Here is a 12,620-nt window from a genome sequence, read left to right on the forward strand (position 1 = left end):
CTATTCAAACTGTCAGTGTGACGAGTGCGAGATACGCTGATATGTTACAGAATCGCATCGTCCCTAGTCTGGCTGATAAACACTTGTTGGAAGGTATGACTTTAATGCGAGATGACGCACCACCCCATATTGCTACACGTGTGAAAGATCTCTTGAACGCATCCTTTTGTGAGGATCGCGTGCTGAGCCACCACTTCCGCCATTCTTGCTTGGTCTCTCGGGTCTCCAGATCTCAGTCCGTGTAATTATTGGTTGTGGGGTTACTTGAAATCGCAAGTCTACCACGATCGTCCGACCTCATCAGGGATGCTAAAGGAATACCATCCGGCAATTTCTCACGGTACCTATAGATATGCTATACGATGCTGTTCGCAACATTGTCCCTCGACTCCAAGTATTGTTGATGAATGACGGCCGATATGTTGAAAATCTGTTATAAAGAACATAATCTTTGCTAAAAATCAATTATTATGCTAATTATTGCTTTTGCAATCATATGAAGCGCCGTCTTTTGGCTGTTTTAAGCACTTTTTTTTTTTTTTTTTTTTTTTTTTTTGCTTTCAATAAAACCCCATGACATTTAAGCCATGTATGTCACTTTTTACCCCTTTATCTATATTATTCAATGAATTATTGAATTTTCAAATGTTAACGGACTTTTGGGTCACCCGTTAGATTCATGTATGATTATCAGCAATGAATATTTAATTTTTAATATATTATTTGAATAATATAATATTCAAATAATATTTGAATAATATATTATTGATGGGTTTTTTAATGGTATGTAATTTGATAGTCCTTAAAAATAAAGAAGTTTTGGCTATGTTTCTGACAGCTTTATTTTCAAAGAATCGTCTTTCAAACAAATTTGCTGAAGCTGGATCTTCCGAAATAGGAAAAACCTGACGTCAATTTGTACGAATTTTTGTTTGATATATATTGCATCCACTAAAGTCCTCACCCGGCCTTTATTTTCGGAAACATTAGTCGTAAACATATATTTCTAGTTACAAGATATTTTAAATAATGTAAAAATGCACTATTTTTAAATTAAAAAAAAAAAGGTGTGTAAAATACGAAATCTAACTTTTTGCACGTTCCTTATACTTTCATTTATAAGACTAAAAAATAAAATAAAAAATGACATCTGTGTAATAAAAATTGACCGAAATATTTAATTTCAAGATATGCGATATTTTATGTCATTTTTAACGTGCATTGAGAGCAGATTAATAAATAAATTAGAATATTATATTTCCCCCCTCCCTTAAATGCCGTTCAATAATATTCTTTTGTGATTTACTAGTGTTTTCATTCATAATTTTGTTACATTTCGTATGCACAAAGAAGTTTTATGTACAAATTTACATATTATTATAGTCTAACGCTATTAATATTCTCGTTGAGTTTTATTACTATATAATCGTAATTTGTTAATCGTAAAAAATTAATTAAAGTATAAACATTTTTCATTTCTAATTAATGCAAATAATATTCCGAGTTGGCTATATGCGAACTCGAAATGCCAGTGTTTTCTAGAAAACGAATTCTATAAAATTCTGTGAATAAGATTTCCATTTTGAAAAAAAATTATAATTGTTCAATATATTATTATTATTATATTGTTCAATATTTCCCCCGTAATCAGCATATATAGTGCTCATTATATGATCTCGTAACATCAGAAACCTTTTTCGGAACGACATTATATTTTTACCTAACAATGCAAAGTGTATTCCTGAATTTCATTCGCGATTTTAATATCAAATATCTCGGACAAATTTTATTATAAAAGAGTCTTTTTTTTTTTTCTTTTTTTTTTATAATAAGTAAAAAATTTCCTAAATATAAGTAAAGGAACCGGAGAAGAGTTCAAAAAATTAGATTTCGTATTTTATATGAAATTAATCTTTTAAATTTAAAAATACGATAATGTGAATCTTTGCATTTTTGAAACATTTTTGTAAGTTTAAGTCTATATCTACGACCAACGATTGCGAAAAGAGAGCTCGGGTAATGTGTTTTGCGAATATAATATATAGTAACACTTTATTATGAAGAAAATGAAAGATTCCTACGAAAAATGGCTTGTAATCACATTACACGGAGAAAATTACGAAAACGAATGTTGCAGGAAGGTTTGGAAAGCAAGTTTATTATCACATACGATAGTTTGATTAGGTGACTGGTTGTTTCCGGAACAGTCCTTCCTTAAATAACGTGGAAACGAACTTTAGGTTGGTAACTGACCTTTTCGATGTGGAACTGCATTTAATTCAGAATAATATCAGCGCAGAATGCTATATGAAATTTAAGGCGTTACAGGATTAGAAAGTATGTAGGGGGCTTAGGAATGAACCTTGAGGTAATCTTGCTTTAATCAGCTTCGGACGCTGAATGATCTTTTATGCAGATGAGAAGCATTACACGAATTAAGAATCTGGAAAATAAAGTTTAATTAATCAATAAGTAAAGGCCATAGTACCAGGCGCAGAAAAATGCTTTTGCAACGTCATTTAATAATTAAATGGACTCATTTATGAAATGAACATGTTCTCTGTCCCCATGCGCATATTGTTATTATGATGCATATTTTTATTTGTAGTTTGTGGCCTTGGGTACGAGGGACAAAAATGAACATAAAAAGAATTTGCAAGAGATTTTTGGTTTTAAGAGAAAAAGGTGTAAGAGAGCTTTGGTTTTTAGAGAAAAAGTGTACTAATAACTTGAAGAAAGATCTCTTCGATTTCAATTTACAACAAAATTATGTCCATGATAATTAATTGCTACTGCCAAACATTGAAACATAAGTTGCTCTATTTTTTTACTATTATAAATATTGGAATTCTTAATAATACTTTGCAACAAGTTTTTGAATATTATGAGTGTCATAAATACACAGTAGGCTTCTGATACTCATAATTGGTAGGCTGCAAAATTTCTAACTCTGCTTTCTGTATCGTCTGCGTTCAAAATAAAAATCTGATGATTTTAATGAAATTTTATAGTAATCTTCAGATTCCAAATCTTTCTCTATAATTTTGCTTTTAATTTTTTCATAAGCTATAATGTAATTTTTAACATTTTCTTATTTATATAATCTGGCATTCAAGAAAGAAGTGCAGAAACAAACTAAGTTTTTAAAGTTGAAATTCTTTTTCAGTTGACTATTGTTTCTCAGCAGTAAAAATTTAGTTTCAGAAGTTGGCAATAAAAGGTCTTTTTTTAATTTGAGGAAAAGAAAGAAAAGGTTTAATTTTAATAGTCTTTTTTAGTTTTTTATTACATTTATTAATTTGTGTAGAATCGGTATTTACTGTCTAGGAATATGATGTTTGTAAACTTACTTCTTATGTGGCTGTCTAGGGGCTAATAAACTAGTCCGATTTACAAATAACTTGAATATTTAATGAAACATAAATAGTTGCAACAAACTACAAAGTAATTACATACGTAGAAGGAAATAGATGAGATTATTTACAGATGAAGAGAAGGAATAGTCTTTAATATGCAAACATCTTTTAATCGCGTCATCGTCTTAATGGCGGAATCGTCTGACTTCTATCATCGGAAAAGTCAAAGATTTATTCTCACAGCTTGTCGCGTCATTCGATTATAATGAACGATGCCATCCCACAACTGCTCGTCCATCCTGATGGAATGCGGCCTCGCATTCTCGTAGCACCATTGTCTACATCTAGGGATCTGAAAAATAAAAAAATAAAAAAAAAAAAAAAAAAAGATTTTTAGTTACTATTGAGGGAAAAGTCGTCTTAAAAGGTTTATTTCAGCCATCTTTTCTCATCATCTTAACATCTACAGAAATAACGGCTTTATCTCTTCTTCAATGCTCTTTCAGTGTTCGTTCATCTTTAACAGTCTATCTGAATAAATACATTTCACAAACACGTCTTCTTTGATGTTTTCTGGTACAATTTGTCTGGATTCGTCTTTACATACGTCTTAATATCGTCTGAATGCGTGTTCTTAGATACCGTCTGGATACGTCTTCTGAATGCGTGTTAAATATCTTCAAGATCCGTCATTCGAATGCGTCTTCTTAAAATCGTCTTCTTCAAGCCGTCTTCCTTCATACATTTCATCCTTAGACATCATCTTCAGTCTTCTTAAATTAGTCACGTCTTTAAAATAATAGTCTATTAGTCAAATCGGGAGAAATTTGTCTAAATCAGGAATAATCAAAATCGTTATTTCATTATCAAAAATTTTCGATTTTCTTCCTCGATCTTCTGAATTTGCTTTTTCGCTTCTTTTTTCTCATCTTCTTTAATTTCGTTTGTTCCGTTTTTTCTTTCTGTATCAGCATCGTCGTCATCAGGTTTTCTGACTGACTTCTGTTTTTCAACCTTTTCCTTTTCTTCAGTGGTCTCTGTAGTTTCTTCGTCTCCAGCGGTTTATTTTGCTTCTCTATTGCAAGGTATTTCACTGAAATTGTTCTAGTAGAATTCACATTTGATTCATCATCTTTAGCAACTGACTCTTCTTCGGAAAAATGATTCTCTTCAGAATCTCCTTCTGCAGTGTCGTTTCTCCTTGTTGGCTTCGAAGCTAATTGTATTGTGCTTGAGTTTCCTTTTTGCACTAATTCAAATTCATCTTTAATAGCATCATTTTCGTTTACAGAAGAATCTGCGTCACTCGGGACATCATCAGAATTCACAATAAGGGAATGAATGCCACTTGCTTTGATTGTAGATGAAGTGTCCAGTTTGATCACATTCTGTACTGTAGCAGGAACTATACTAACAGGATCAGTTTCTGGTTTTGGAAGTAAAACACCATAATTAACAACTTTTCCATATCCTTCTTCAGAACCATTTCCATTGCAATAAGCATTTTTTTGCTCTTCAGAATCATTCTCAGATTTCTTGTTTTCTGCGATAAAACAAATATTTGATCTAAGTGAAGAACCATCAATTTGGAATTCACCTTCAAATCTCTCTATAGGTTTGTTGCCAAATTCGGTTAACTGTAGCTCTGCCGACTTAAGTTCAGAAGAACCTATCTTCTTATGTATATCTTCTCTGATTAACGTTACTTGACTACCAGTATCTATTAAAGGATCAATTTGCAAATTACCCAAATTAACAGTTTTATGCATTTTTTTCTGACAAGTCTGAGTTATTAGAGTAACAGCTTTGGCCTCTTGGATATTTTTAAATGATGCTTTGGAGCAATCTGCGGCTTTGTGTCCAAATAAATTGCATTTAAAACACTTAAATCCTTTACTCTTATTGTTACAAAAATTAGACTTATGACCTAAACTTCCGCAATTATAACACCTTGGCTCTTTAATCTTACTAGGTATAGCGCGTGTTTTATTACTTGAATAACCCTTATTCTTCGTATCTGGAACACGAATTTTCTCATATATTTTTAATTTTTCTTTGAATTCAGAAATATTTTTACACCCATACAAAATAATTTTGTTACTACTCTGATCTGGTATCCCATTGATTACATAATCAAGAATTGATGAATCATCAACAGAACCGCGACTGGCTATTTCACGCATGGCAATTAAATATTCGGAAAGTGATTCACCAGGTTTTAAGTGTCGTTTCTGTAACAAATTATGAAGTTGTGCACTGTTTATTTTAGAACCAAATTCAGATAAAAGATTTTCTTTTAATTTCTCCCATGATATTATACCCTTCAAAGACCTAATAAATACTTTAGCAGAACCAGTAAGCAATTTTTTAGCAAACACAATTTTCTGTAATTCCGATAACTTAAATCATTTAAAAGATTCTTCTAAATCAACTAATTTCTAAACCTTCAAAATTAAACTAAACTAAACTATTAACTAAATTTCTAAACCTTCAAAAAGATTCAACTGGATATGTATCAGTGCCATTAAATTCAGAAACAGTTTCTAAGATATCACGAAAATGTAAGGAAATATTGCTAGGCATTATAATGTTTTCATTCACTGAGTTATTTATGGGAGGTGATTCTGACCGAACAGAATTAATATCATCATTTTTATCAGAATCATAAGCACTTTCGTTTTCAGATAACTCATCATCGTCATCACTTTCGGATTTTAAAAGCTTAAAATCACAAAGACTTATTCAATATTAAATCACAGTTTTTATCAGGATTTGAATCATAATTAAGATGTAACAAATTACACACAGAAATAAAATCATTTGCAGTAAGAGTTTTAAGTAATTTTTGTTTTGTTTCTTCAATATTAAAATGAGATGGAAAACCACAAAAGTTACGCAATCTAGCTCTATTTTTTCGATCACCCAAAGTTCCAAACACAATTTGATGTAAATGTTTAATTGACTTAGTAGGCCCAGTCTTTAAAGAATTTGAAATTCTAGGAATAGAATTTAAGGTAGTCATCTTAATTCACAGTATCATAGAACACTATTCTTAGAAGTAACAATGTGGAAATAATCGAAACAAAACTAACTTCTCTTATTTTGTAATATTCATAATGCTTCTTCCTAGGCTCATCGCGGCACGAGCGCCCAAATCTGTAGAATCGGTATTTACTGTCTAGGAATATGATGTTTGTAAACTTACTTCTTATGTGGCTGTCTAGGGGCTAATAAACTAGTCCGATTTACAAATAACTTAAATATTTAATGAAACATAAATAGTTGCAACAAACTACAAAGTAATTACATACGTAGAAGGAAATAGATGAGATTATTTACAGATGAAGAGAAGGAATAGTCTTTAATATGCAAACATCTTTTAATCGCGTCATCGTCTTAATGGCGGAATCGTCTGACTTCTATCATCGGAAAAGTCAAAGATTTATTCTCACAGCTTGTCGCGTCATCCGATTATAATGAACGATGCCATCCCACAACTGTAAATATAATTTTTAGTTGATAGTGACGTAAATGTTGCAGGAAGAAAAGGATGCATGATGAAACTTTCACAGATCATATAAATTAAAGCATTTTGATGAAATACAATATAACAGTTCACTCACAAATTTCTTAGATTCATAGAAATATAAATGATGAGAAAACAGAAGCGGCTAACATAGCATTAGTAGCTTAGAGGCAAAGGAGCTAACACTGCGTAAATTAAAATATAAATGCCAGTTTAAGAATGATGAAGTTATGGATCTGTTATATTTCTCTTGGTTAACAAATGTTTCGGTTTGCAAATTTTATCATTGTCATTGGATAAAAAAACTTTTCATCATCAAGTAAGTACACGCATCCTAAGTGTTATATAAATATCATATGATAGGAATTAATTACTTCCTTGTACAAAGTAAAGGAAGTATTGTAATCACGAGAAATTCCGGGTATCATATTTCAACAAAAATTTTTATTTTGACCGCTATCGAATGCAGTTAAACGATGTGTTTATGTGACATCTGTACGTAAGAACAGGATAAATGACTCTATTTTTCCCAAACGAATTGTAAAACGGATATAAATAGATTCAAAAGAGATTCTTTTCGTGGCGTCTGTACGTACGTACGTATGTATGTATGTATCGCGCATAACTCAAAAACGAGTAGCCTCAGAACGCTGAAATTTTGTATAGAGGATTGCTATAATATGTAGTTGAGGACCGTTTTGGTAGCAATCGACCGCACCAAAAGTGTATATAGATAGTTACTCGGCTTAGTAAGCTCAGTTCTTTTTTATTCGTATAAGTTGGTTTTTGCTTTAAAAATGATTGAATTATGTTGTTTTTTATTTCCGGTTAAGGTTTTTATGCCTTTAATTAATCTGCATGCGATTGTTATAGAATTATCAACAGTTTAAAGGTTGTTTAAGTCCGGCTAAGCCTAATTTTTGTTTACCATAGCAGCCATATTTGTTTGCTTTATCTTAATTTCTGTAATATTTAATTTTAAGTTGAAGTTACTTTCCTGTCTTTCCTTAATTTTAGCTTACAACTTCCGGCCAGAACGTATTTTCAGAATAGCGGTTGAATGCAAATGAGGAGAAGAAGTATTTAACTGTAAAGTTTTACTGTGTTAAAAAGCCAGAGATTCTGATCAGCGAGCGTTAGCCTTTTGGCGATACTCTCTTTAAAGCTATTTTTACGCTTGGCCGTACTTTAGGCCCTTAATAGCTTCGCCATTAGTTAGCGTTAAGAGGTCAAATCTGTTAAAATCTTGATAGCTTCGGCTATATCTTTTTAGTTAAGATTAGTTAAGTTTTATTTCTTAGTTTCTTAAGTTCAAGCCCCAGGGGAGGCTTTATTGTAAACTCCAAGAAAGGAGTCATCTGTTAAACTTTATTTGGAATAATAAAGGGTATTTAATCCTTCTCGAGTTCTGTTCTCTGTCTATTGAACTAAAGCGATTATTCGCTTATCAGTTCTCAATGTTCCAGACACATTGCAGTAATATCCAAGATTTTGAATCTTACAACATTTGAAACTTAGCAGAATATGAGTTCAGTTTCTTTTTGCCAGTGGGACTAAAATTAAACTTTCATTTCTGTGTACCGAAAAATCTGCTTTGTTGTCTGTTTGCCAAATTGCTTGTTTCCGCTTAGAAACTCTATTTTTTTTCTTTTGCTGTTTTAAATATATTTGGTGTTTTATTTTTTTCTATATTTTTCAATTTTTAATGAAGATATTTTGAGGTTTTATGTATTTTTACCTTGCCGCGAATTGAGAACAGAATTAATTGAATGAGAAATATATCTGTAATGAAATTCGAGGAAATAAGTTTAAATGAAATGCAGCAAAAAGTGCGTATAATTTTATATTTCGTACAAGGAAGTCATGTGGTGTACACATCAGATTTTTTTTATCTTAAAATATTTCTTTTAGATGCTAGACTACTATTTGAATTTCTCAGACTTCAAGCTCACTTTTAATTTTATAATTATTATTTTATTGTATTATTTTTTTATACGTCGAAGCATAAAAATGGCATATCGGAGAATGATTAAATTTATTGCAGTTCAAAATTTTTTTGACTCTTTTGATTTGAAATTTGTCATTTTTAACAGCTCTAGGATTTTATTTTTAGTTACGTATATCCAAGAATATTGTGATAGTTTAAAAATTATTGTTAATATTATTAGCTTTTTCTTGTATTTAGAACCATATAACACAATTTGTTTGTATGCTCTTTATCGTAACTAGCTGCTGAAGAAAGAAATATTATACAATATCCAGCGGTTATATTTTTGGACGGTTCTAGATGAAGTAGGATATTTTCCAAGCATCATATTTCTATCTTTGAATCTGTTGTTCATCTACATGGTCTTACAATTAGTTGCGTTGTAAGTGATAAACTCAAGCCTGCGTGGGTTAAATTGAAACTTATGCCTGGATGATTACTTAATAATACCCATATCAACAGAAGAATTTGAAAGACTAGTGTAATTTAAAAGGAGCTTGATTATGTCAGTTCATTTAAACACACACAAACAAGGAAAAAATAGAGATCCTTATTTAATTGGGCCTTTAATAATGCATATCTTTAATTCGCAGATATGAAGATATTAATAAGTATATTAATCATTAGATAAGACGCTAAATGACCTTTTTATTTTTGCTGCTTTGCTGCTTTTAATGTCGTGTAATTTATATGTTTAACGGATAAAAATTTTTAAAACAGAGATCTTCATAGAAATATTTCTGCATTAAAAATTTTGCGAGAAGTGCTTATAAAGTATTTCTATTTAAAATGAAATATTTATTACCAAGCACTTTAGAAGCAACATCCATCGGAATACATACACCTTCGACAGCGTTCCTGAGGTTCTTGCAAGTATTGGTAAAAAATCTCTTTTTAGTATCTGTCATAGATTCATCATCGCAATATTTTGGAAAACGTTGACTCTTAGATCTGTCTTGATAAAATAAAGGATTAGAAATTTGGCAAATATAATGGTTGGACAATGGCAGAGATCTGTTCCTGATCAAAGCAACCTATGTTCCTTTACTCAAAATGTGGTATTGCGGCGAAGGTGCTTTAACTTCTTTTGTATTACAACAAAATCGCGCTGTTCCAGATTATATCAATCCATGCAATTTTTCTAGAGAGAATCGCTTATGCCTCCCAACAACCATAGTCAATTATTGTAAGATTCACTCACATGATATGACTTTTACGTGTGCTTTTCGAAAAGAGAAGTGCTCTTTTGTAATGAAGGAAATTTAAAGATGTGGTTTATATATTTGACTGTAAATCTAGTTAATTAATTATTTAATAAAATAATTAATCAATTATTTTTAAAGTAATTTCTACCACAACAGTTGTGTTACTTAAGTAAATTTTATTTCCTAGTTATAACGATCTTAGTGTAAAATGAAAGCTTTCGCCTCTTTCGAAAGGAAAAAAAAAAAAAAAAAGCGTTGAATCTAATTTTTGTATAAGTGTATTTTTACGATAAATATTGATTAATGCCTATTAAAACAAAAGTAATGCGCTGATTTTAAAAAATAGTCATTTCAACAGCATTTTACCAGCGGCCGAGCGGTAAAGTCGCTGAACACCGGTAGTTCGGTCCAAGGTTCGAATCCCGCGAACGGGCTGGCTGCATGGGCGTTTTCGTGGTTTTCCCCATGTGTAACGTGTATACGAGCCAGTTTCCCTTAGAAAGTCTTCCACGAATTCATCCCTCCTCTTAGGCAGATAGCCCTCGAGGCTTTTCCATAATTACACACACACACACACAACAACATTTTAAGGTCTAGTCTTGTCTAATTAACAATAAGGAGTCAGATTTGCATTTCATAGCAAATATATATGTATATATTTTTTTCAGTTACTACTATTATTAATTGAATACTGTATAATAATGGTCACAAACTGCTGGCCGGCCGGCCGCGTGCTTTTTTTGAAAGATATTTTATGCTGCTTACCAAGACATTTCAGTTATGTATTCATTTAAGATTAAAGATTATTATTAAGATTTAAAGATTTTAGTTATTTGAAGTCTTCGTTTATGTTATTTTCATTTCCATTAAAAAGGAACATGAATAACGTAGCAGAAAACCTGTAAATGATGAACAATGTGAAACCTATTCAAAGACTTGAAAATAACAGATTTTATTAACTTTTATTCGTACTTGTCAAAGAATAAATGAGCTCAATTACGAATTTTTGCACTAAGAATATTCGCTTTATTTTTTACATTTATATGTAAACAGCTTTTTTGCTTAGTTGAGAATTAAAAAGAAAAAAAACCGGATTGATCGATGAGCATCTAGAATTAAAGATGAAGATAATTTCTAATAATTTCTCTCGAAGGCTACAAACTTTTATCAAAATCGAAACGCCAACAAGTTATAGCGCGAAATACAGAATTTTATAATTATTTACATGCAGACATATATATTTTTATGAATCTAATAAAAACCTATTAAATTAGAAAAAGAGTCTAGGTTGTTATTATTTATTCTTAAGTTTTGTCCCACTTGGTAAATTTTATCTCTATTTATTTTTAGCTTAAATTAAAATAAGCTATTTGATGATCAATTAAACATGTTAGAATTATTTAAAATTAATGTCAGTCTAAGAAATTAATATTTAGCTGTCAATGTATTTTAATTACAAAGTATTATAAGGTATTTTCTGTCTCCTTTCAGCTTGCCTTCTTGGTGTAATTGGAAGCATCCTCGACGCATATTCGAGAGATCCAGGGTCCGAGTCCCGAAGAGGGTCTTGCACATTATTCACGTCTTCTGTAAAAAAAAAATAATAATAATAAATTTAATGACTCTACAGTGTAACAAGCAAAAATTTCTTGAAGGTTAAAAAACAGAATTAAGATTGTATACAGAAAATAAATAAAAATTTGGATTTTTTTCCTTTGCGATATTATTATAATCGTTTATGTATGTTTTAATAAATGTTTAGTAAACTAAATTTTAAATTTATTTTAAATTTTTTTATTTTATTAGTAAAGTATTTCTCTTCGTTATAAAGAACATTTTTTTAGTCCGTAAACTCTTTTCAGATGGTGCATTTCCCAGCATGCAATTTGAATTTGAAACCATTGCTGTATAATACTTGCATTTTTGGTATCGCTTTCAGATAAAATGTTTTTTGGCAGAATTTCTCAAAAAAAAAAAAAAAAAAAAAAAAAAAAAATTATATCTTCTATAAGGAAGTAGGATTTTAGGACCGTAAGGAAGTTAAATTTCAGATTTTAATTTGCCCTCGGGGACCTAACCAGAACGAATTTAACTCAATTGCATGTTCGTAGCTTATTTTCTAGTAATCGTGTGCTAATTTCGCTTTTGAAAAATCTCACATGCTTTGTACAAATGTCTAAATAAAAATTAATTCCTGGAAATTATTTATTTTATATGAAATAATATTTTCTTGAAGCACATATGCAAACTTTTTGGCCAGTGTAAGGCTTGAGTGTGAAAGTAGGCTTAACAACTTACTTTTAATCAACGTCATAACGATTTATCTGGTGAAATTTGCTGAAAATAACACATTTATCTCAGAAATGATAAAATAGAAGGGCATTTCAAAAGTGGAGAGACACTTGCTTTTGCGTTTAAAATACCGTGTATACACAAGCACATGTAGCTTTACACAACTCTGACTAAATTGCAAAGGTTTCATCCAATCAGTTAAAAGCGTATTGTAGATCCGTTTCCGGGAAAAGTTTTCAGGTTATTAATCGCTT

General features: G+C 30.8%; 1 long non-coding RNA gene across 1 annotated transcript in view; it reads left to right on the forward strand.

The window, feature by feature from the left end:
- LOC118194986 (uncharacterized) overlaps window positions 1–11,800 on the forward strand; it is a 66,582-nt gene extending 54,782 nt beyond the window's left edge. The window contains exon 2 of the long non-coding RNA XR_015044402.1: window positions 11,566–11,800. This is a non-coding gene — a long non-coding RNA (uncharacterized LOC118194986). The remainder of the gene's footprint in view (window positions 1–11,565) is intronic.
- The last annotated feature ends 820 nt before the right edge of the window (window positions 11,801–12,620 follow it).

This window comes from Stegodyphus dumicola, chromosome 12, assembly GCF_044657685.1.
Source record: "Stegodyphus dumicola isolate Sdum_Otavi_A_Nest chromosome 12, ASM4465768v1".
In the NCBI taxonomy this organism is placed as follows: domain Eukaryota; kingdom Metazoa; phylum Arthropoda; class Arachnida; order Araneae; family Eresidae; genus Stegodyphus; species Stegodyphus dumicola.